At 43.5% G+C, this 24,267-nt stretch overlaps 1 pseudogene; it reads right to left on the bottom strand.

The window, feature by feature from the left end:
- Nucleotides 1-10,209: 10,209 nt before the first annotated feature.
- LOC140203094 (lysosomal dipeptide transporter MFSD1-like) overlaps nt 10,210-24,267 on the bottom strand; it is a 50,486-nt pseudogene continuing 36,428 nt past the window's right edge.

The following is a 24,267-nucleotide window of genomic DNA, read 5'->3' on the forward strand; positions in this document are numbered from 1 at the left end:
GTCAATGCAGGGGCACAGTGAGCGGTCTTTCTTCCCCACAAACAAGAAACCTGTGCCTACAGGGGAGGATGAGGGTCGGATAATGCCCACCGCGAGAGAGTCATTTTGGTAAGCCTCCATTGCTTCCCTTTCTGGCCGGGACAGGTTATATAGTCGACTGGTGGGTAGAGGGGCTCCAGGGAGAAGGTCAATTGTGCAATCGTAAGGGCGGTGTGGAGGTAGGGAAAGAGCCGGTTGTTTGCTGAACACTTCTCCCAGATCGTGATAATCTGCTGGAACCTTGGATAAGTCGGGGGTTTCAGCGGCAGACAAGGTCGCGGTGACTTTCACAAGGGAAAGGGCCAATTGTAGACAAGTGGAGTGACAGAACGGACTCCAGCTGACTATCTTCCCGGTGGACCAGTCAATGTGGGGATTATGGCGGCTTAACCAGGGGTACCCAAGAACTATAGGAGCTTGAGGAGAGGAAATTAGGTTAAATCGTACCTGTTCCCAATGGTTCCCGGAGAGAATAAGAGACAGGGGTGGTGTGCAGTGTGTGACTCGGCCCAGAAGTCTACCGTCCAGTGCCCGGGCTTCCAGAGGGGTACTCAACGGCTCCCGAGGAATTCCGGCCCGGGAAGCTATGTTTTCATCCAAAAGGTTTCCCTCAGCGCCAGAGTCCACGAGAGCTGACAGTGGCAGGGACTGTGGGTTGTAACGTAAAGTAGTTTGGATCTGCATCCGGGTTCGGGGGACAGAAGGGAATGTTGTCTGGCTCACCAGGGTCCCCCTTTCTACTGGTGAGCCTTCCCTTTTGGCCGAAGGGGACAGGTAGCATGGAAGTGGTTGGACTGGCCGCAATAGAGACACTCTCCCGCTCTCAATCTCCGGAGTCGCTCTGTGGGAGAAAGACAGTTCCATCCCAGCTGCACGGATTCCTCTCCCGGGGCAGTGGAAACGGCTGGGCTGGGAGGTATTCTGGGAGCAGGAGGAGAAGAGAGGATTGTGCTGGTGGGAGACGGTAATGAGTGCCCTGGAGTGACCAAAGGTGGTGGACGACCAGTTCTTTCCCTATGGCATTCTCGGAGACGATTGTCCAACCTGGTGGCTGGGGAGATGAAGGAATCCAGGCTGTCGGTATCATCTCTTGCTGCCAACTTGTCTTTCACCATGTCGCTGAGACCATTCCGAAATACCCCTTGGAGTGCCTCATCATTCCACCCCGAGTCGGCCACTAACATCCGGAACTCCACAGAATATTCAGCAACACTGCGTGAGCCCTGACAGAGAGTGAGTAGACACTTAGTGGCATCTTTACCATGGACGGGGTGGTCAAAGATCTTTCTCATTTCCACGATAAAGGTGGGGAAAAAAGAGCAGATATCCAGTTGATTATCCTAGACTACCGTAGCCTATGCTAAGGCACGTCCCCACTACAACCCCATGATGTAAGCTATCTTTGACTTATCCATGGAGTACGTGGATGACTGCTGTCCAAACATCAGGGAACATTGCAGAAGGAAGGTCCAGCACTTCTCAAATTCCCAGCATAGTGTTCTGGTTTAGTTACGTGCGGCTCTCTTGGCGGGGGTGTGGCTGACATGTAGAGGGTTGCCACTACAGGCTGTCTGGGCTGGTTAGACAGAGTTCCAGGAGTGGATGGGGTAAAATGGGTGGCTACACGGTTCACCTGGTCACTGACCTTCATTACGTTAGCAGACAGGGCACGGAGGTTCTCCATGACATCGCAGAGAAGTTGATTGTGCAGACACAGTAGGGAGCCCTGGCTGGCGAGGGCTTGTTGCCGGGTATTCACGTCTGCTGGGTCCATTGTGTCCAGATTGTTCTGTTGCAATGAGCGAATGAAGTGAACCCAAGCGCAGGACACAGGCATGGAGATTGAGTTAGGATGCTTACGTGGACATGAACGTTGGACAGCAAACAAGAGGGATCTTGACACAGAGCCTTATCACAGAGAGATGGAGTTTCATATGTAAACCTTGAAACTGGAGCAAAACTTAGAACGCACGGTCCTAAGCGGCCAGGAAACATTAATTACCATGCAGGCAAAACCAACGATTTGGCGACTAGTGGTTGCAACGCCGGGGTTCTTATACTACAGGTCTTGATGGAAACCAGGTGCGCCGTCATTAAAGAGAGTTGGAAGCAAATGGGAAATTAGCAGTCGGAACCGTGGCACAATCGAAGGAAATTAGGAGAAAGATAGGGAATTAACGATTGGGACTGTGACAGGAAAGACATGTCAGATGACAGACGTTCGGCAATCAGCTTCATGCCCCACCCAGTAAACGTAAGGGGAGTGATAAGGTAATGGCTCTATTCAATTACTGCTGTGATTTCATTGCAGTGTCCCAAAACAGGCCATGATTAAAGGAGGGAAGCCCCCTCTGGAGAAGTAAGATGGGGGCCAGATGAGGAAAAGGGTTTTACAGATATCAGGTAAGCCCTGATCTCTGCACCCACGCTAGGATTACTGGATGTGGCTCGTCCCTTTCACCTATACTGCAGCAATGAGGGAGGGTACTACAACTCAGTAGTGGTGCAGGACCATGGAGCATAAGTATGCCTGTTGCAGCAGGACTCCCCCGCTGTGTAGCAGCTTTAGACTGCGCCGTGTGGGCAGTTGTAATGGTGGGGTAACTCGTACTTCACACACTGCATACCATTGTAGAGCTCTGAATACGGGGAGGCTGACAGCAGAAGGGCAGCTCCAGCCTTTGCGTCCAGTACATAATTCTCCAAAACTTCCGCATCTCCAACGAGATCCCACCACCAAGCACATCTTCCCTCCCCCCCACCTCTTTTTGCTTTCCGCTGGGATCGCCCCCTAGGCGACTCCCTTGTCCATTCATTCCCCCCCTCCAACTGATCTCCCTCCTGGCGATTATCCTTGCAAGCAGAACAACTTCTACTCCTGCCCCTACATCTCCTCCCTCACCACCATCCAGGCCCAAAATAGTCCTTCTATGTGAGGCGACACTTCGCCTGTAAGTCTGTTGGGGTCGTTTACCGTGTACGGTGCTCCCGGTGTGGCCTGTTGTACATCGGTGAGACCCGACGTAGATTGGGAGACTGCTTTGCAAGCATCCACACTCCGTCCGCCAGAAGAAGCGGAATTTCCCGTGGCCACCCATCTTAATTCTATTTCCCATTCCCATTCTGATATGTCAGTCCAAGGCCTCCTCCACTGTTGTGATGAGGCCACACATTGGTTGGAGGAACAGCAGCTTGTATTCCGTTGGGGTAGCCTCCAACCTGATGGCATGAACATTGACTTCTCTAACTTCCGGTAATCCCCCCCCTTCACCATTTCCCATCCCTTTTTCCCTCCCTCTCCTTGCCTGCCCTGGAGTGCTGTGTGCAGTTTTGGTCTTCAAATTTGAGGAAGGACATTCTTGCTATTGAGGGAGTGCAGCGTAGGTTCACAAGGTTAATTCCTGGGATGGCGGGACTGTCATATGTTGAAAGATTGGAGCGACTGGGCTTGTATACTCTGGAATTTAGAAGACTGAGAGGGGATCTTATTGAAACATGTAAGATTATTAAGGGATTGGACACGCTGGAGGCAGGAAGCATGTTCCTGCTGATGGGTGAGTCCAGAACCAGAGGCCACAGTTTAAGAATAAGGGGTAGGCCATTTAGAACGGAGTTGAGGAAAAACTTTTTCACCCAGAGAGTGGCGGATATATGGAATGCTTTGCCCCATAAGGCTGTGGAGGCCAAGTCTCTGGATGCTTTCAAGAAAGAGATGGACAGAGCTCTTAAAGATAGCGGAATCAAAGGTTATGGGGATGAGGCAGGAACTGGATAATGATTGTGGATGATCAGCCATGATCACAGTGAATGGTGGTGCTAGCTCAAAGGGCCGAATGGCCTACTCCTGCACCTATTGTCTATTGTCTATTGCCCATTGACTCCCTCTGGTGCCTCTCCCCACTTTTTCTTTCTTCCATGGTCTTCTGTCTTTTTCACCAATCAACTTCCCAGCTCTTTACTTCATCACCGCCGCCCCCCCCCCAGGTTTCGCGTATCACTTGGTGTTTCTCTCTCTCCTCCCCCCACCTTTTAAATCTACTCCTCTGCTTTTTCCCCCAGTCCTGCTTAATCGTCTTGACCTGAAACGTCGACTGTACTCTTTTCCAGAGATGCTGCCTGGCCTGCTGAGTTCCTGTAGCGCTTTGTGTGTGTTGCTCAGTGTGAAGGAAACACCGCTGGAAGGGGAAACAGAGGAAATTTTTATAGTTGGGTCTCGGAGGTACTGTTTGTCTGTCTAGGTACCATATCCAATGCAGACGTTGGTGACCATGGTTTTCTATAAAGATCTATCCCTCGTTCTTTGGATGACTTCCATTTCCTCTGTTACGTGACCACGGTTTTGTTTACTGTGGGTGTCACTTTAAAACGCCTGGATGAGGCAGGACTATGATGTCAGTATAGTAAGCTGCGACAGACCGCTGGGACTTTCAGAGAGAACAAGGAGCGAGAGAGAGAACAAGGAGAGAGAGAGAGAGAGAGAGATGGAGAGAGAGAGAGACACACACACACACACACACACACACACACACACACACACACACACACAGAGGACCAGAAGCTGACCACAGGAGCTTGCTGCAACAATGGGTAAAGTCTGATACTTCCCCATGCCCAAAGGATTGGGTTGATCAATGGCACACAGTGCACATTGGATGTGTGACTGTCACTTCGTATGATCCATAAGTGGATTTTGTTGGAGTATCCTGGGGCGGCCACTTTTGTTAACCCTTACATGGTTTCAGATATGTTATGTGGTAACTACTTGTGCTGGGGTATATTCCGTGACTGTCACCTTGTGACATTTCTACGTGGATCTTGGGACGACTCAAAGGATAAGGTCTTTGGTAACTGTTACTTCATTTTCGCAGCATGGAACCTGTGGAATTCTTCATAATCGCCTCCTCTCTACATTTTAATGTGAATTTACAAGTTTCTCCCGTCACTTATTTCGTGGATTCGTGGTGAAGGAAACAGGTGAAGAATTAGCTTCAGGAGTACTGCCAGAGAGTTGCTCAGCTCAGGTAGCGGATGTGGTAGCCCCGATAGAAGCACTGGGCTACAGTAAAGGCAAACCAGTAAATATATTTACAGAAGGCTAGGAATTCCACAATGGTTCCACCTACCTTGCCACCCTCAGAGTTCAGGAATGGTAGAAAGGATGAAGTGAACAATCAAAAATGCCTTAGCCAAAGCTATAGCTGAGACGGGAAAGACATGGGTGGAAGTGTTTCACAGGGGCTGAGACACATGTTGGGTCTCAGCCCCTACGAGTTGTTGATGCCACTCTCTTATGGGGCAATTACGGGTTGCGCTGAGCCTGGGGCTTACAGGGATGGAATGACACGATATGTGAAAGACCTTTGTAACCAACTTAAAGTGTTGAAGGACCGACCAAAACAACACCAGCACCAGCACATTGCTGATCAGAGCGAGCCAGAGGGAAAGGAGATAGTCCTCCCAGAGCCCGGTGACCAAGTCATGGTGAGGGTGCCGCCCGAAAGGGCAGGATTTGCTCCCTGATGGATCGGAGCACTGATGGTACAAGTGACAGTTGTGTCTGTGTGCAGACTCTGTGAGGCTGCCAGTGGAAACACTGGACTCAGGTTAAACAGAAAACCTAAGGTATGAAAACCAGCCCGCCACGCCAGACCTGACCACAGCTGATGAAAACATTCCATAGGAAACGCAAAGGCAGAAGACACCGAGAGCATGACAGAAACCTGTGAATAGCATGCTAAAGTGTGATGGTGACAGTACTCCGTAATGAAGACTGGTTGCTGAAGCTGATGAGTTGAATAGCATAGACTAAGAAAGATATGGGAAAAAAAATTGATGGGGGTGGGAAATTAAGCAGAAGCAGAGACAACAGGTTCCACACCATCGGTAGCATTGAATTGAATTGACTTTATTTCTTCCATCCTTCACATACATGAGGAGTAAAAATCTTTATATTTCATCTCCGACTGAATGTGCAATGTGTGAATTATAGTAATTTGTAATAAATAGTGTGTACAGTAAGATATACACAGAACAGTCAATATAGCTTTGAAATACATTGTGTCAGTGTGAGTTAATCAGTCTGATGGCCTGGTGGGAGAAGCTGTCCTGGTGCTTGTTGGTCCTGGCTTTAATGCTGCGGTACCATTTCCCAGATGGTAGCAGCTGGAACAGTTTGTGGTTGGGGTGCCTCGGGTCCCCAGTGATCCTTCGGGCCCACTTACAGACCTGTCACTGTAAATGTCCTGAATAGTGAGAAGTTCACATCCACAGATGCGCTGGGCTGTCTGCACCACTCTGCAGAGTGCTGCAATTGGGAGAAGTACAGTTCCCATACCAGGCAGTGATGCAGCCAATCAGGTTGCTCTCAATTGTGCCCCTGTACAAAGTCCTTAGGATTTGGGGACTCATAGCAGACCGAGAAAGATTGCACACGGCATCTGAAGGCTGTCACCCCTGGCCTGAATGGGGAGTGAATTCAAATGAGCTGGGCCCTTTCTGCAGTTGGGCCAGCGATCGACTGAACAGTTCGGAAAGGGGTGCCACCCGGGAGAGGTCCTTGCAGTCATTCAAATGGAGACCACACCAAATCCTCCCTGTACCTCAATAAGAGGGCCTGTGTGCCTGAAATGTTTACTTTGCTGGTGCTCCTGGAAAGAGAGAGAGGGGTTTAGCTACCAGAGAATGAAGGGGTGAGTGTGAGGAATGTGATTAAACTGCAATCGGCCAGCAGGGGATAGACAACAGGCAGAGAAAAAAGCCGCATTTCTGAAAACTGTTCAAAATTCCTGGACAATCTTCCTGCTTTGCATTTTGTAGATAGCGATTAGGGATGATAGGGTAGATGTAGGTGCACATAAAATAATTAGGGTGGGGGAATTTTGAGACAGGGCATTTTTGCTGCCCTATTGAGTATCTCATCTTTTGGTTGGTCTTTCCTGGTACACATTTATTTTTGCCCAGGATGAACAAGAGGGGGTACGTTAGAACGATTTTTGGTTTTAGCACGTTTACATTTTGCAAATGACTTTGGCTACCAGTCTCCTCATCTGAGTATGTATTGTGGATTTTATTTGGAGTGCAGCTCTGAACAGTGGATTCCTGAAAGCCATGAATCTCTAGGTAATGCAATTAAAATTCACCTGGATGTCTGTGATGTGCATGTGAAGAGGGAGGTGTGAAATTTGTATGTAGTTTCAAAGAAAGCATTGTCCATACTTTGTAAATATGGAATTGTTCTTTTGATGTTCAGCACATAAAATACCGAGCTCCATGTTGTTCCTGCAAGACCTTTCGACCGAAGGCTTCTCTGGACGATGGGCGAATAGACACGGGAATCATGGAGCGAGTGATCCCTGCAGAGAGTGGGGGGGGGGGAAGGTAAAGGTGTGTTCCATGTTAGAATCTTGTTGAAGATGATCGAAGTTACAGAAAGTGACGTGCTGGATGCGGAGGCTCAAGGGGTGATAGGTGAGGACAAGAGGAACTCTATTCCTGTTAAAGGTGGCGGGAAGATGGGATGATTGTGGATGTACAGGAAATGGAGATGATTTTTTTTTGTCATGCACTCTATTGCTGCTCAAAACAACAAATTTCATGATATACTGTTTGTTAGCGATAATAAACCCGATTCTGATTATAAACTAGACAATGATTTAACATCTTGCTAAATCTTTTTTAGGTGGAAAAGACGGTGGGATTTTCAGTGAACCCAGTCCTGTTCCTTCCCAGCAAAGCACCATACCAGGTGGTGGGAGAAGTACTGATATCTTTGGAGAGCCAGCTCCTGCCACTGCAGTTTGTACTCACCCAAACAAACCAAAGGTATATTTCATAAGCATGTTAACTTTCATTCAATGCTTGCTGGAAAGATTCCAAACTTTCAGATATTTACTACAAATCATGAAGTTTTTGCTGTGACCTGAAAGTCAAATTTCAGTGCACAGCATTGTTTAAACAATCACATTGCTGTGTGCTACTGAGTAATTTAAAAATTCATTTTCAGTTAATTGTGGTTTTCATCACATCAAACAGTATCAATAATACAACTTTTGAATAATGCAGGAGTCTGGGTGAAGTGAGTAGTGTACAGCAGGAATGCTTCTCGTTGTTGCCCGGAGAGCCTGCAGCACAATCAATTGAACCTTGTCTTTCAATCAAAGGAGACCAGTTGAGCCTCAATATTTCTATTCATCAAATCTACTAGTATTTTTAAATCAAGACTAAAATTATTTCTGTGAATAAACTGACTGAAGCTTCAGTTTTCTTTTAATACTCTTGTGCTACAATACCTTAATTTGATTTGTACATTTTTTTAAACAGGACACCAACATATTCTCTGCATATGAAGAAAATGAAATGAAAGGTGAGACGTTGGCATGAATTTCACTTCGACAGCCCTTTGGGATTGTGGATGACCTGTTCCACTCTAGTCCTGCAGTTTCTGAGTCCTGTCTGCAAACTGCAGACTCCGTTTGGTGGGGCAGGTGTTACTTGGTGGGGGAAGGGGTGGTTGGGATCTTGCACTACTCCTGTTCACATGAAGCCATGCGTGTTCCCTTGTGACGGTTGGAGTACTCTTGACTGCCCAGATGCTGCTGCTGTTTTGAGAATTGTGCACCAGGCATTTTTTCCAAGTTTGGAGGATGTTTAATTCCCGGAGTAGGATAGTGAAGTGCAGGGCTGTGAAGGAGGAAAGTGTTAGATTGATCGTGGAGTAGGTTAAAAGGTCAACACAACAATTGTGCACCGAAGGGCCTGTACTGTGCTCTAGGAATCTGTTTTGAGTCTTTGAGGCCACTCTTTGAGTGCAATGGCATGTTTAAATTACTGGACTAGTATCCAGAGCCCTGGGCTATTTAATATAGAGATGAGCGATTGAAATACAGAAGATGAATAATTTAACTACAAGTTGATAAATCTGGAATTGAAATTTGGGAGTGGTGATCATGAAATTACTGGATTGTATGAAGCATACTTAGTTATGAAACATCCTTGATAAAATGAAATCACTGACCTTGTGGTTTGCCTCGAGTTTGTAGGTATACTTCACAATTATCTAAGAAAGTATGTTTAAGAGGTGGAGAATAAATATCAATGGGCATCCACAAATCATACCGTACATTTCATTGTTCTAGGGATTCTCCATGCCCAGTGAACCCACTCCAGCTTTCCAAAATTCTGTTTGGAACACAACGTTACCTTGTGTACACTTAGTTGTGCCCAGAATATTTGCTGAACAGCATTTGATTTCCGTAGCATTTTCTTGTCTTTTCTCTTTCAAAGAAAGGCATTTTTTTCCAAAGCAGGTACTCATTTTATCTAACTGAAGAAACATTTGGTATCCTCTTTAATATTATTGGCTAGCTTACTTTCATACTCCACCTTGACCTTCCTTTTTAAGTTGCCTTCTGTTGGTTTTTAAAAGCTTCCCAATCCTCACTAATCTTTGCTGTACTACATGCCATCTTTGGCTATTATGTTGGCTTTGACTTCTCGTTAGCCATGGTTGTGTTACCTTTCCTTTAGAATACTTCTTCCTGAGAGCTGAGAACTGACTTGATAGAGGTGTAAAAATTGATCAGATGGACAGCCAGACACTTTTTCCCAGGAAGCAAATAGCTTTTACAGAGGGGAATAACTTTACAGTGTTGGAAGGAAAGCGTAAGGGGAGATGTCAGAGGTAGATTTTTTTTTAAACAGAGTGGTAGGTGCATGGAACACACTGGCAGGAGTGGTAGTACAGGCAGATATATTAGGGACATTTAAGAGTCTGTTAGGGATGAGAGCAAAATGATGGGCTATGCTGGAGGATAGTGTTAGATTAATCTTGGGGTAGAAGCAAAAGATTGGACAACATTGTGGTCTGAAGGGTCTGTTCTGTGCTGTACTGTTCTCTGTTCTACACGGGCAGAGAAGAAAATAATGCTTTCATTATTAGATTTTGCAACAGCAGTACAGCACATTTCATGAAAAACATAACATAAACTTAAATTGACATATTATACCTAACTTCCATGATTAAAGAGAGTGTAAATTGAGATCGAGAGAAAGAAATATAATCCACAGTGGTGTTGGGGTATTTCATGTTCATGGATAAATGACACACACGAAGTGTAATATTGACTTACAACCATGATCACATAGATTGACCAAACTGCGCATAAGATCATCCAAGTAATAATGTTTATCTTGTGTAAAATCTAATATACTAATATAAAATCTAGTATACTCTTGAATTAGTGTCTAAGACTTCTGAAGTATTAAGGCTATGTCATGTGTTACGTACCCCGTAAATGGGTTGCCAAACCAGCAGAAATGGACCACTTAGTTGGAGTCTGGATTACTGGACCTAAGAAAGTTTTGTTAAAGAAATAAGTAACACAGTACTCTAATAGTAAGGATATAAATGCAACAGGTTGGCAGTGATAAAACACACATATACACAGAACTAGGATAATAGGATCAATCAAGCTCTATCGCAGTCTAGGGGTAAAATGATCAGTCTCAAGTGACACAGAGTTCAGTTCAGTTTAGTTCAGTTCGCAGTAATCGCTGTTGTGCCGTTGGGGGGAGGGAGAGAGAGAGAGAGAGAGCGAATGATGATATTCAAATCGGATTCAAACAGACCTTTGATATTCCTCGCAGTTAGCTTTCGGGCGAGCCCTTTGTAATGTCTTCTGAGGTCACCGACTGTGACCCCTCCGTTCGAGATACGATCATTCTTCTGCAGTGAACCTGGCACCCAGGCAAGGGCGGACACACACACCAGGTTCCCGCCGATCGTACCTTTCCACCCTGTGCGTCTATGGTCGGTCCCGCAACCAGACCTCCAAAACTCCCACCAACTTGTGGGGGGACACACCGCACTTCCAGGGTCTCGTGATCTTGTGGTGTTGTGGTGCGTCGCTTGCCTTATTGAACCTGTTCTTTTTATCCCCTGCTGGGGTATTGCCTGTCCATCAAAGTTCAAACAGTTCAGGTTCAAAGCAACCGGTCTGACAATACTCGGAACTGTGTCTCTTTTCGTTAATCTCTCTCGTCTCTCATATTAGCATTTTGAATATTTCCCCATTCTCTCTCTCTTATCGGCATCAATCTTCTGATAACTTGGTCTTTTGTCACACATGGCATGACATTGCATATTTACCTGACAAGTCCTATAGGATTGTAAAACATTCCCTTTTGCAAATCTACGTGCATCAATCCCAAGAGTGAGTTCAAAACAGAGGAACAGAAATTCTCAGTTTTTATTCCTTGACAACGATCAAAAGATTATCTGTAATTTTACAGCAAAAACCCTTTTCTCTGCAGCAATTGCAACAAATAAATTACCCATAAGCTACAAATGCTGTAAAAGTTGACTAACACCTGAGAACAGATTAGATCATTTGCTGAAAATTATTACAGCACCATAGGCATTATAGGACTTATTTAAAATGTCCCAAATTGGGGTAGTGGTGGAGTCAAATTTATTAGGGACATTTAAAAGACTCTTGGATAGGCACATGGATTGAAAAAAAAATTGGAGGACTATGTGGGAGGAAGGAGTTAGAATAATCTTTGAGTTCTTAAAAGGTCGGCACAACTTCATGGGCCATGGGAGCTGTACCGTTCTATGATCAGCTAAAAAAAATGTTGACTTTGAAATGACACATGAGAATTGATTATACTGGGAGAATCACACTTCAGTATCAGAAAAGAAACCAGTTAATCTGGAGAATTGTCCACTTTCTCTCTTAAACCAAAAGAGCTCAATTATTTCTCAGATGCCATTGTCTCTGTCTCCTGACAGAGGATGTGTCTCTGCTGTTTGGTTTTTCCCTTTTGTAGCCTCACGTTGCTTGGTGGTTTTGTTCAATGTGTTACCCTGAAAGGAAAGATAGAAGGAAATATCAATATTAACTGACAGCTGTTGATAGAGGAAGACTTATGTGATCCAGGAGAGGAGACAGGGATTGCATTTTTATAAAACGCCCCATATTGTAGATGTAAGACTGGCAGTACATATGCCAGCAACTGCCTTCTGGGAAATCACCTGTGGACTTACTACCAAAGAGTCGAAATCTCCAAAGTTATAGGTAAGAGTAGGTGTGAATTAAACACAACTGAAATCACTTCGATTATAGCGAATACTAAAAGTTATTGCAAAAGAAAAACAAGATGTGCTGCAATCATCGTGAGAAGTCATTCCTTGGTGATGCAGCGTGAGGTTTAAAAAGAACTCAGGTGCTTAGAAGATTTTTCGGTGGGCTGCAATCATAACGATCTATTAGACACTCAGCAGGGACCAATAAGGAAAAGTGGACGGTGTTAAGAGTGATCAGGTTTGGGCGAGAGCAGATTTTGGAAAACACAGGCAGAGGTTCTAAGTAAGTTGTCTGTAAGTTTCTTTTCTTTGCTAGTACATAGCTAATCCACTGAGAATGGGTCCAGAGTTAGTGGTATCTTCCTTGTGCGAGATATGGGAAATTTGGGAGATCTCCAGTTTGCATGATAATTGTATCTGCACAAAGTGCACTGAGCTACAGCTCCTTGGAGTCTGTGTAAGGGAACTGGAGCTGCAGCTGGATGACCTTCAGCTCGTACAAGAAAATGAGGAGGTGATAGATAGGAGCTACAGGGAGGTAGTCACCCCCAAGTTGCAGGAGGCAGGTACCTGGGTGACTTGTCAAGGTATGGAGATGAAATGGGCAGCCAGTATTCACTAGAATTTACAAAAACAAGGGGTGACCTAATGGAAACCTATCGAAAGCTGAAAGGCCTCAACAGAGTGGATGTGGAGAGGATGTTTCTTATGGTAGGAGAGTCTAAGACCAGAGGATACAGCCGCAGGATAGAGGGGCATCCTTTTAGAATGGAGATGAGGAGGAATTTCCTCAGCCAGTGAGTGGTGAATCTGTGGAATTCTTTGCCACCAGCAGCTGTGTGTGTATTTATAAGTCTTTATGTATATTTAAGGCAGAGGTTGATAGCTTCTTGATCAGTCTGGTCATGAAAGAATACTGGAGGAAGACAAGAGATTGGGGCTGAGAGGGAAAATGGATCAGCCATGACGAAATAGTAGACTAGACTCGATTGGTCAAATAGCCTATTTCCGCTCCTCTATATTATGGTCTGAAATACTTATGGTCTGACATTTTCATATTCCTGGCATTCTGCTAGTGTCTTCACAGAGAAGACGAATAGAGAAAACATATTAGGTTCATCTGCCATTTCTTTGTCTCTCATTACTACCCCTCTAGCATCATTTTCCAGCAGTCCAATTCCACTTTTGTCTCTTTTTTTAATTTGTTATACATCTTTAAATTTGTGTTTTTTTCCTCCTTTTATATTATTGGCTGGCTTACTTTCGCATGCCATCTTTTCTTTCTTAATAACCTTTTAGTTGCCTTCTGTTGTTTTTTTTAAACTTTCCCAGTCCTCTACTATCCTACTACTTTTTGCACTATTATATCCCCTCTCCTTGGCTTTTATGTTGGCTTTGACTTCCCTTGTTGTCCATGGTTGTGTCACTTGCCTTTTAAAAAAATTCTTCCTCTTTGGGATGTAAGTGTTATGTGCCTCTCAAATTGCTTCCAGAAATTCCAGACATTGCTGCTCTGCTGTCATCCCTGCCAGTGTTCTTTTCCAATCAATCCTGGCCAACTCCTCTCTCATGCCTCTGTAATTCCTTTTATAGGTACCTGTTAGTCTCACGAGACCATGGATTTGCGCCTTGGAAAGTTTCCAGTGCGCAAGCCTGGGCAAGGTTGTATTGAAGACCAGCAGTTGCCCATGCTGCAAGTCTCCCCTCTCCATGCCACCGATATTGTCCAAGGGAAGGGCATTAGGACCCATACTACTTGGCACTGGTGTCGTCGCAGAGCAATGTGTGGTTCAGTGCCTTGCTCAGCGACGCACACGCTGCCTCTAGTGACCTTCAGATCACTACACGAACACCTTAACCACCTGGCCATGCACCAACAATTTCTTTTACTCCACTGTAGTACTGATACATCTGAATTTAGCTTCTCCTTCTCAAATTGCAGGGTGAATTCGATCATATTATGATCACTTTCCCCTAAGTGTACTTTTATCTTAAGCTCACTAATTAATTCCAGTTTCCTTGCACAACACTCAATCTCGAATAACTGATCCCCTAGTGGGCTCAACCATGAGCTGCTCTAGTTCCTCAGCTATGCATTCACTTGCCAAGTCATCCCATTCTGACCTGCACTGGTAAATGGCACAGGCTGCAATCCAGAGATTGCTACCCTGTAAGTCCTGTTTCTCAGCTTTCTACCTAGCTCCCTAAGGTCCCTCTTCAGGATCTCCTCACCTTGTCTACCCAAGTCATTGGTGCCAGTATCTACCAAGAGTTCTGGCTGCTCACCCTCACCCCTGAGATTGCTGTTGACACAATCCAGGGAGGCAACATATCATCCAGGTGTCTCTCTCGTGCCCACAGAACCTCATCTCTGTTCTTCTGACTATGGAATCTCCTATCAGTTCTGGAGTCCTCTTCACCTCTCTGCTCTTCTGAGCCACAGCAGCAGATTCAGTGCCAGAAAGCCGGTTATTGCAGCTCCCCCCTGGTAGGTCGTCATCCTCAGTAGCATCTGAAGTTGTATACTTATTGTTGAGGGGAACAGCCGGAGGTATACTCTGCACTGGCTGCGCATTTTCCCTCTTTCTCCTGACAGTTACCCAGTTACTTGTCTCCTGCAAGATAGGTGTAACTACCTTCCTGTAGCTTCTGTCTATCACCTCCTCATCCTCCCATATGAGACGAAGGTCATTGAGCTGCAGCTCCAGTTCCTTATCACGTTCTCTGAGGAGCTGCAGCTGAGTGCACCTGGTGCAGATGTGTTTATCTGGGAGACTGGAGGTCTCACAGGCTTCCCACATCCCACGCACAGTACAAAACACTGTCCCAGGCCATTCTCACTATATCATGCACTAATAGATGAGGAATGAACAAGTAAGAATAGAGAAAAAGTAACTTACAAGTCAATCTAGCTCACCAAAGCCTGACCTTGCTGAAGGCTGATAAGCCAAAGCCACTCTAAAGGCAGGCACACTGACGAATGGCCACTCTGCTTGCACTTGAATTATTCTTATTGACCCTTCATAATTAATCCTTCTTGCTACATGGTCGCACCTCAACTCAGAGAAACTACCATGAAACTCTGCCTTCAAAACTTCGATCAACATCTTAGTTAAAAATCAGCTCATTTTATGCACCCCTGGTGTGGATTGTCCAAATCAGAAAACAGGCTCGAAGCTCTGCTTTTTAAATCTTGAACGCGGGCCTGACTGAAAGGTAGCTCATTTTACGCACTGCCTCTTGCTGATTGGTCACTCCTAAAATCAGAAAAACTGCCACGAACCTCGGCCTTCAAAATCCTGATCACGTCCCTGATGGAAAAGTAGTTCTTTTTACGCACCCCTGGTGTAGATTGTCCAACTCAGAGCACAAGTGAGTGTCATTGCTATTACTAAGGTAAACATGGAAAGCTGAAACATCTGAAAGTAGATATGTCACCTGGTCCAGTTGGATACACCTCAGTGTTCTGAAAGAGGTAGCTGAAGTGGTGTTGGGACGGCTTCTTTTCATGTTGTATGTCAACGATTTGGTTGAAAGAATTGAAGGCTTTGTGGCCAATGTTATGGACAACACAAAGATAGGTGGAGGGGCTGGTGGTGTTGAGGAAGCAGGGAGGGTACAGAAGGACTAAGATAGATTAGGCAAATGGGCATAGAAGTGGCAGATGGAATACAGTGTAAGGAAGTGCATGAGCATGCATTTTGGTTGAAGGAATAAAGGCATGGACTATTCTCGAAAAGCAAAGAAAATTTTAAAATCAGTAGATTTAAGAATCCTCATGCAGGATTCCCTAAACATTAGCTTGAAGGTTGAGCTGGTGGTAAGGAAGGCGAATATAATGTTACCATTCATTTTGAGAGGACTACAATACAAAAGCAAGGATATAATGCTGAGGCTTTGCTCGGCACTGGTGAGGCCTCAACTGGAGCATTGTGAGCAGTTTTGGACCCCTTATCTAAGAAACAGTGGAGAGGTTCCAGAGGAGGTTCACGAGAATCTTCAACATCCTCACAGACAGGACCCAGGCTGTAAAAATAGGGGACAAGCTCTCCTCTACAATCACTCTGAGGCACCGGTGCCCCACAAGGCTATGTACTCAGCCCCCTGCTGTACTCACTGTACACCCATGATTGTGTAGCCAAGTTTCCATCAAACTCAATATATAAGTTTGCTGATGACACAACAATTGTAGGCCGTATCTCGGGTAATGATGAGTTTGAGTACAGAGAGGAAATTAAGAACCTGGTGGCATGGTGCGAAGACAATAACCTATCCCTCAACATCAGCAAGACGAAGGAATTGGTTGTTGACTTCAGAAGGAGTAGCCGACTGCACGACCCAATTTACGTCGGTGGTGCGCAAGTGGAACAGGTCAAAAGCTTTAAGTTCCTCGGGGTCAATATCACAAATGACCTGACTTGGTCCAACCAAGCAGAGTTCACTGCCAAGAAGGCCCACCAGTGCTTTTACTTCCTGAGAAAACTAAAGAAATTTGGCCAGTCCCCTAAAATCCTCACGAATTTTTATAGATGCACCGTAGAAAGCATTCTTCTAGGGTGCATCACAACCTGGTATGAAAGTTGTCCTCTCCAAGACTGAAAGAAGCTGCAGAAGATCGTGAACAGGGCGCACCACATCACACAATCCAATCTTCCGTCTGTGTACTCACTTTACACCGCACGCTGTCAGAGCAGTGCTGCCAGGATAATCAAGGACATGACCCACCCAGCCAACACACTTTTCGTCCCCCTTCCCTCCCGGAGAAGGCTCAGGAGCTTGAAGACTCATACGGCCAGATTTGGGAACAGCTTCTTTCCAACTGCGATAAGACTGTTGAACGAATCCTGACCTGGATCTGGGCCGTACCCTCCAAATATCCGGACCTGCCTCTCAGTTTTTTTGCACTACCTTACTTCCCATTTTTCTATTTTCTATTTATAATTTATAATTTAAATTTTTAATATTTACTAATTTTATCTATTTTAATATTTAATAGTTGTAATCCAGGGAGTGGGAAGCGCAGAATCAAATATCGCTGTGATAATTGTACATTCTAGTACCAATTGTTTGGTGACAATAAAGTATAAAGTGTAAAGAATGATCCCAGGAGTGAAAAGGTTAACATATGAGATGCACTTGATTGCTCTGGTGCTGTACTCTCAAAAGTTTTGAAGAACGAGGGGAGATCTCTTTGAAACCTATCGACTATTGAAAGGCCTAGTCAGAATGGAAGTGGAGAGAATGTTTCGTATAATGGAGGAATCTAGGACCACATGGCACAGTCTCAGAATAGAGAGACATCCACTTAGAACAGAGATGAGAAAACATTTATAAAACCAGATTGTCTTGAACCTGTGGCATTCATTGCCGCAGATGGTTGTGCAGGCCAAGTCATTGAGTATATTTAAGGCAGAGGTTGATGGGTTCTTGATGAATCAGGATATCAAAGTTTACGGGAAGAAGGCAGGAGAATGTGTTTGAGAGGGATAGTAAATCAGCCATGATGGAATGGTGGAGCAGGTTCAAAGGGTCAAATGGCCCAATTCTACTCTATATCTCATGGTCTAAATATCACATGAGTTTAGCTTAAAATAAGTGAGAAAGGGAATAACAGTGAGGAAATAAAGAAAGATTAATAAGGGAGAAAAAAGTGATGTAAAAAGAAGGCAAACATTTTATAAACAGAGTATTTGTTTCTTGGTAAGCTAACAGAACAGACACTTGTGGGCTGCCCCTAGACATCCTCGGGTTGTGCTGGCTGTTAATCCAAAGGATGCATTTTACTGAATGTTTTAAGAATATGCAATAAATAAATAAATATGAATCCGTATCAGAAGCTGAATATTTCTCTCCATTTAAGTCTTTGCCTTAAAGTGAGACCCTTACCTGTCTTGTGTCCAGTACATTGAGAATGATGGAAGTGATGAAACAGCAGATGGTGTTGGCCAGCATGAAGATCATCATCCACTGCCAGCGCCACACTGGGATCTTTGGATCACTGCAGGTCAAACACCGAGTGTTACTTGTGGAGAACGGAGCAAAGGAAAAACTGTTCCCCTAATACTTTGAAAATGCATGTGGTGAAAGAGACAGCAATCAGCATTCAGGGTGACTGGACAACATGTTAAAACATTTATCTTCATTTCAGAAAAACCTGGTCATGGACTCAACAAAACCATTTTCCTGAATTCCATACTGATTTTCCTATTTGTAAATAAGAAAACATTTTTAAAATGTTAAAAAATGAAACTTTCAGCCTTCTTTATTTTCCACCCTCACTGTTTCCCAACAGAAGACCACAGCTCTGTACTATGTTCTCTCTTTGACTTATAATCTTCAAACCCCCATATCGATCCCTCACTTTCCAGATCCTCACACTTGCATATTCTCTCATTCTACCCACTAAGACCCAGAATGGGCCATTTCCAGAGATCCTTCAGGCATCTCACTCAGTCAGAGATCTCTATCCAATTGGCAGTCCTTTTAGCCTGCAAAACCTTGGGGAAATTGGACCCTAAAAATGAATATCACCTACTGATTCACAGTCAGGAAAATGAACTGCCACTGTTGGCTTCATAGATCAAAGGGCTTTACCTGCCCCTCTATTAATACAGAGGAGTTCAAAAGGTTCATGTTGCAATGAATGAGGTGAACCCAAGCGCAGGACACAGGCACGAAGGTTGTGTTAGGATGCAGACGCGGGCGTGAGCGTTGAACGGCAAACAGGAGAGAGTGCAGGAAGGAGGAGATAGGCAGAACTGATCTTGACATGGAGCGACTGAGTTTCACGGGTAAACCTCGGAAATGGAGTAGAACTTAGAAAACTTATCTTGACGCGAAGAGACTGAGTTTCACAGGTAATTATCGGTACTGAAGCAAAACTTAGAATGCTCAGTCCTAAGCGGCTGGGAAAAGTTAATTACCGCACAGGCAACACCAATGATCTGGCAACTAGTGGGTGCAAAGCTGGGGTTCTTATGCTGCAGGTCTTGATGAAAACCAGGTGTGTTGTCATCAATGGAAATGAGGAGAAAATGGGGAATTAAGGGTCGGAACCGTGGCACAATCAACGGGAATTAGGAGAAAATGGGGAATTAACAGTCGGGACTGTGACAGTTGGCTATTCTGTAATCCAGATCTGTAGAGCAGTCAATCTAATCTTTTATTCTGCTTCAGAATAAGCTTTTGTTTCTTTGTTTTATGTGATAGAAGAATGGAAGGCTATGTAGAAGGGAAGGGTTAGATTCATCTCAGAGTAGGTTAAATGTGGCACACCATCATGAGCTGAAGGGCTTTTAATGTGCTGTACAAGGAAGTAAGCAAGATTGTTACAGAAACATAATGTGCCCTTGGAGAAAACAGATGAGATTTCTCATGTAACAGAGAGTATGCTGTTCAACTTAAAAGTAATGAACCACTAAACAGAACAGAATACGTGTAAAGTAGATAAATCCACACAGTTGTATAGATGAGAAAGTCTTTCTGCTAAGCATAAAAAAATTGAGAGCCCAAGAGTGGGAGAATCATGTTCCCCTTAATAAATCATGTAACAAGTGCAGAGAGAACAAACACCTTGCAAAGAAATACCACAGAAAAGAATCATCTGGACAGAGACAACCAGAGCAGTTGATAAGGAACCCGGAACAGTTGATTTTCTTGACAGTGTTGTCAATGCTTTTGGATGGTGAAAGATGTCTTCCAATTAGTGTTAGCAAATTGTAATCATCTTTCAAAAAACATTGGACTCAGGCATGGTGCCAGAGGAGTGGAAAATTGCAAATGTCACTCCATTCTTTTAGAAACGAGGCAGACAGCAGAAAGGAAATTATAGACCAGTTAGCCTGACTTCCGTGGTTGGGAAGATGTTAGAGTCAATTGTTAAGGATAAGGTTATGGAGTACTTGGTGACACAGGACAAGATAGGACAAAGTCAGCATGGTTTCCGTGAGGGAAAATCTTGCCTGATGAACCTGTTGGAATGCTTTGAGGTGATTCCAAGCAGGATTCATAAAGAGGATGCAGTGGATGTTGTATATCTGAATTTCAGAAAGCCACACATGAGGCTGCTTACCAAGTTAAGAGACTGTTTTACAGGAAACACAGGAGACTTGTGTAATTCCATTTCAATTACACAACAAAAGCAAATAAAGGTTTAATTTTGTACACATTAGAACCACTTCAGCTTGAGGTTGAAGAGTACAGTGCAGCCACTCTGGGTCATTGATCTTATTCAAAATTGCAATGTAAATACTTCCTGCAGGATACCCCCAAAGCCATTGGTAACTTGACCGTGTTCAGGGAGTAACTGAACTGTACAGCCATACAGTATACACTTCATGGCTTGATCACTGGTCTTTGTGAATGATATTACAATTGCTGTTGGGGAACCCAGGATACAAAAGAGAAAGGAGAGAGACAAATCACAGGGTATTACTTTGTTCAGTATTCATTGCTCAGATGACTCAGGTACATAAACAAGAGAAAATCTGCAGATGCTGGAAATCCAAAGCAACACACACAAAATGCTGGAGGAACTCAGCAGGTCAGGCAGCATCTATGGAAAAGAGCAAATAGTCGATGTTCCGGGTTGAGACCCTTCATCAGGACTGGATCAAAAAGATGAGACGTCAGAATAAGAAGCTGTAGGGAGGGAAGGAAGAAGTCCAAGGTAATAGGTGATTGGTGAAATTGGGAGATGGGATGTTGATTGGTAAAAGAGATAAAGGCCTGGAGAAGGGGGAATCTGATAGAGGACAGAACGTGATAGAAGAAAGGGAAAGGGGAGGAGCAGCAGAGGGAGGTGATGGGAAGGTAGGGGGATAAGATGAAAGAGGGAAATAGAAATGGGGAATGGCAAAGAAAAGGGGGAGCAATTATTGGAAGTTTAAGAAATTGATGTTCATGCTATCAGGTTGGAGGCGACCCAGATGGTTTTGCTCCTCCAACTTGAGTGTGGCCTTTTCGCGGCAGTATAGGAGGCCATGGACCCAGATTGATACCATAGTCGAATAACTCAAATGCTATTCACTATCAGAGCACTAGTATGAAGAATAATTCATGTTCAGGATATGGGAAAGTTAGCAGGACACATGGAAAAGAGATCCACCACAGAGCAATTTTCCAAATAAAATGAGAGAGAAGATACAAAAGCAAATAAAACAGATTGTGCCAGAATCAGAAATACACAAAAACAGAAAATGCTGTAAGAACTTAGCCACTCACGCAGCTTCTGTGTAAGAGGAACCAGTTAATGTTAAGTTCAAGGGCCTGAAGGTTTTCTGACTCAAAAAGTTATAGTTCACATTCTGTCACATCTGTAATTTTCAATTTAGTCTTCCTATCAGATAACTATATCTAAATGTATTAAGCAATCTGTGTCTATATTGAATATGCAACATTTTAACTGTCACCATGCAGTGGGGAACCTGTATCTCTCAGTTCTGAAATGGTTAGTGGATCTAGTAAGATGGCAGAAATAAAACAACATAAAATAATACATCAAATAATGCAAAATAAAAAGGAATTAAGTACATGTATTTCAGATTACTAAACTTTATAGAATGAAAAAGCTTACCTTAATTTGGTTCCAAGTATCTGTCCAACAATCAAGTTGCAAAGACCAACACCAATCATTTGCACTGATGTAGTGATTCCTAAAGCTGTTCCAAGGTTTGCCAAAGGAACCACTAAAATGATGGAGGGCCACAGACTTGCCTGTGGAAATAATCAGAATTTACTGATAAAAATAGCAATTAAGTACCTAAAATCAGAAAATGACTGCAAAGATATTATCACAATATGCTCTTGCTGGGTTGACAATGAGTTTGCTGCATAAACTACTACAATATATTTAAAGTGTATTTTAAATACATTTGTAATTTGTAATGATGAATGCTTTGGTGGATTGGTATTGGTACTGGATTAGTATATTATTCTCACATGTAGCTGATAAGGTGTTCTGCATACTGTTTACACAGATCAAGTCATTACACAGTGCATTGAGCTAGAATAAGATAAAATATTAACAATGCAGAATAAAGTGTAAAAGTTACTGAGAAACTGCAGCGTGGGTAAATAATAAAGTGCACAATTATAATGAGGTAGATTGTGAGTCCAAGAGTCTATCCTGTCATACAAGAGGTCTGTTCAACAGTCTGATAACAGTCAGGTAGAACCTGTCCTTGAGCCCATGGTATGAGCTTTCAGGCTTTTGGATCTTCTGTCTGATGGGAGAGGGGAGAAAAGAATGTCTGGAGTGGGTGTGTAGATAGTGACAGAATTTAATGAGAGCTACTTGTCAGTGGAGAGAAAATAAAAATAACATCTTACAGCAGCAAATGAATAGGTGACTCCCAGCCATATCATTGAAACCAATGGTGGTACGAAGGTGAATGCCAAAAGTGCGTAAACAGGGACTGTCAACACAGCACACAGCGAGACAAGTATTCCTCTTAATCCTATGTAATCCTGAAAAAGATTTTTTAAACATTTAATTGATTACTTTGTATATGAATATATAACATTTGAACAGTTGGGAGAAGTGCTCATTGTTGGTGAGTGGGAGGGTTTGAAGCCTAGTTCAGGCAGTATAGCAAACCACACAAATAATTACTGAAAATCCTTAATTCTTTTTAGTTATAGACTGGTAAGCTATTCTCCCTTAGCATGTTTTGTATTCTGTCTTAGTTTTTAGTGTTTACCATAGTACATATTTAATATATTTGTTGATGTTTCTTCTTTCTTACACTGGGAACACGTCTCACAGAGTCTGTGGCTATCACATGGCCAGATCTGGAATATGTCATGGCTATAGGTTAGAGTTCTCTAAGTCTGCTACTTTGGGCTTGTTTCAGTGAAGAAATGTTGGGAAGGGTCATACCATTTGGGGAAATGACAAAATCAACGGTGGGTTTTATTTTTCTCTTTATTTTCAGTCAGTAAGTTCAACTGCAATCATTTCAATGTACAATAATGAAAAGAACAAAAGATAAAGTTAACTGTACAGGCGAGTGTGAAGCCAGTAGTTTCATGGGCCTGAACTGTGATAATGCCCATTATTTTCTGGACACGGTATGATATTAACAAGAAAGTGAAGAAAGTCTGTTCTGTATAAGTAAACAATGATAATAGTTGATTGAATGTGATAAGCAATGATAATGGATGATTAAATATGTAAACCAAATTTGTATTGCTCAGCAAATAAACACAAAATTATTTGATGGTATGGGACAGGAAATATTGTTAGAGGGACATGCGATGTAACTTGGATTCTTCAGCTATCTGTTTGCTTCATACTTTACTGAAACCCACACTTTAAAGTTCAGTCTGAGCTCAGTACAATTACTGTCCGTGAAAAGGATGTCTGACGTTCCTGCTGATCACAACCTACCTTGCAGTTAGAATTGGGGTTCCTGACCTGGGGTCCATGGACTCTTTGCTGAATGATATTGGTCCATTATGGTTGGGAATTCCCGAGTTAGAACAAAGCAGATGATACTCACAATCAGCATTCCCGCTATGGGTAGTAGAAGCATCGAGGTATTGAACACAGCACCAGTGATGTAGGAAGCTTCCTGAAGACTGTACCGAGAATACTTATCCTGAATGAACTTACTGAAAAATAAATGCCAAGATATAAGAGATATAATTCAAATAGTCACCTGCATCTAGTTTTCTCATTACATGAGTAATCCTGGAGACTGTTGCAAAGAATTAATCAGCAATTCAAACTTATAGCAGTGTGCGATAAGGACTATCATATAAAAGACAAAGTGTCAACTATGAGTGGAAAATCACTGCTGTACTATTGTAGACCATCTCGATTTATAAAAATAAAGAGGCCCTACAGTAGGTGTTAAAGAGAAACTTGCAATGATTCTTTTTCAATTAAATAGCAAGATCAGACCATTCAGAAGATGGTATAAGCACTTTGGATGTTTAATACATTGAACTCTACTCACGTGGCATCAGCAATAAATGGAAGGAATCCATTATAGAAGAACATGACGGTAAGAACCAGCAGCCAGTAGTGGAGAGACAAATGACAAATATCCTTTAGCCTCTGGGGAGAAAGAACAAAAAGGTCAGACAAGACCCTGAGGGGGAGCTGTAGTTAGATCCCACTCAGACTAAATAATATAAAT

The sequence above is a fragment of the Mobula birostris genome, chromosome 9, assembly GCF_030028105.1.
Source record: "Mobula birostris isolate sMobBir1 chromosome 9, sMobBir1.hap1, whole genome shotgun sequence".
Taxonomy (NCBI): Eukaryota; Metazoa; Chordata; class Chondrichthyes; order Myliobatiformes; family Myliobatidae; genus Mobula; species Mobula birostris.